The 2,398-nt window shown below is 43.0% G+C and overlaps 1 long non-coding RNA gene across 1 annotated transcript; it reads left to right on the forward strand.

The window, feature by feature from the left end:
* The first annotated feature begins 584 nt into the window (after nucleotides 1-584).
* LOC140680584 (uncharacterized) lies at nucleotides 585-1,626 on the forward strand. The gene is made up of 2 exons (XR_012051925.1): nucleotides 585-708; nucleotides 1,261-1,626. It is a non-coding gene; the product is annotated as an uncharacterized lncRNA (long non-coding RNA).
* Nucleotides 1,627-2,398: the final 772 nt, after the last annotated feature.

Raw genomic sequence — 2,398 nt, forward strand, 5'->3', positions numbered from 1 at the left:
TCACACATGGACAAGATGCTACAACAGAGAACACTTCCCTGTGTCTCTGTTTCTCCCTCCCAAATTTATCCCTTCAGGTTATAAGGGTCTCAGGGTATCAGGTATCTGTTCGTGTTCTGTGTGGCAGAAATCTCAGCTTTTGCATTTACATAGTAATATTAATCCCTAATTTATATGGACATGCTCATTTACATTTCCTCCTGTTTAAAGTGCATGTGAGCAATTCTTTTAGGAGTAGGTTTTGCCCCAGGGTCATTTTCCATATGTCAGGCTTTAAAACTGAACAGAAGAAAGTCCAGCTCATTGCTCTTGCCAGCTTGGGTGCACCTTAAACAAAAGAAGTGTTGATATTTCTGGATGTTTTAATTATGCCCTTGCCAGCTGAAGGACCTGAGTTCATTCATTTCATCTGACACTAACTCCAGCTGGCAGGGATTAGTGTTTAAAATCAGTGCTAGTCTAACCTTGGGGCTCTAACTCCACTAGCCTACTACAAGTATAATACAAAATCAAGTGAAAATTTTTATGCGAATAAATAAGAGTGGTGTGAATGCAAAATGACTGGATATATCTGTTTCAGGTGGAGATTGGAAAAACAGTTAAAGCTTATGTCAGAGTTCTGGATGACTCAAAGAAACCTTTTCTGGCAAAATACTTCCCTGTCATGGATCTCAGTCTCAAAGCAGCATCTCAGTTTGTCTCACTTGTGTAAGTTAATGGACTTTTGAAATTAATCTGTGAATAAGAATTGGCAAAAAATGAATAAAGATATTAGGTTAAAGGCATGGTAATACACAACGGCTGAGAGTCTTTTTATTTTCTTTTTGTGAAGCCTCAATTAGCTGTTAAAAGGTAAAATATTATTTGTGAGGGAAGTTTCCTGAGCTAACAGCCTGAATGTTGCTGGCTGATGAAGGAGACTGCATTCCTCCAGTGTGATGACTGATGAAGCTTTGTGCATCTTGGAAGCAGTGACTTGGCAGAGAGTGTCAGGTGAAGAGTGCTGTGTGAAGGCACATCTGATGTTATCAAACTCACTGTGTCTGTTGCTTGTTTCATTTTCACTTCAAGTATTTAATGTTTCAATAAAGCACAGTTTGCAAAGAGCAATCATGTGTAAAAATGTGATAATTTCCTCAACTTTGCTTCAGACTGTCACTTAGCCTTGTGGTAAAACTGCTGGTCACTAAATGAGTCCTTTGCTTTGCTATTTGTAATTTACACAGTAATTTACTATCTCTTTAATGGATTTCTTTGCAGCCCCCTGAGGGAGGCTCCGGATGAGCACACTGCTGCTTTCCTGGTGTGTGGGATGAGCATTGGGCAGACGAATCTGATGGCAACTGTGGCTGACAGAAGAGGACAGAGACTCAACTCTGCTCCACAGCAGATTGAAGTAAATAATTTCAGATAAGATACAGGCATAAAGAAAGTCTGTGCTACAATGGAACAGGAATACATACATTATGGTTACAGTATAGTAATCAATTTGCCATAAAATTCATTCTGTCTGGAAGCTGACCTAATGCCAGTCAGATTTCAGTGTTGTTTAACTCAGATGAGTTAAATTTCGTCATGCTCAATTTACTGTGATTAAGCAACTAAAGAATCAGTTGTACACTTGTACTGTTTTGTGGTGTCATTTATCTGACTGAAGGATTTCTGTTTTTAGGTCTTTACCCCATTTAGACTACTGCCAAGGAAAGTGACCCTAATTATTTGGGCCATAATTCAGATGAGGCATCGTCTTACATATTTTCTTTACTTTGTAATTTCTGTTGTAAAATGAATCTTCATAACTGGATTTTCAGCAGGAAATACTCAACTTGACATTTATCTGCATTCACACTGAATGGACTGACAGGCTTGTTGGAGAGGGGCTTTGGGCAAGGGCCTGGAGTGACAGGACACCAGGAGTGGTTTCAACCCAACGCAGGGCAGGGCCACATGGGATATTGGGCACGAATTGTTCCCTGTGAGCGGGGGGAGGCCCTGGCACAGGATGCCCAGAGCAGCTGTGGACGGGTCTGAGATCCTCTGCAATTTCCCAGTCTCTGAGCAGATCAGGAGGCGCAGCTGTTTTCACAAGGGAGTGCTCTGGCCCAGCCCCAATAGCCTGGGCATTCTCCTCATCTTTACCTGTGAGTTTCACAAGCATTGCCTCCTGAAGATCACACCTGTCCAATGGGGAATGTTTCCATCTGATGCAGCTGTTCCTCTTCCTTTTTCAAGTAATTGACCAAACGCCTGTGCAGAAACAGGCACTTCCTGGAGGAGGCAGCGGGTCAGTGCCAGCCTCTGCTGCAGGAAGGAAGGCGATGCCAAGCACGGACACAGGCATGGGCACAGGAGGTGATTGCTGTGCCGGGCTCAGCCCTCGGCGGGGCTGTGTGGCAGC

Source organism: Taeniopygia guttata, chromosome 25 (genome assembly GCF_048771995.1).
Source record: "Taeniopygia guttata chromosome 25, bTaeGut7.mat, whole genome shotgun sequence".
Classification (NCBI taxonomy): Eukaryota; Metazoa; Chordata; class Aves; order Passeriformes; family Estrildidae; genus Taeniopygia; species Taeniopygia guttata.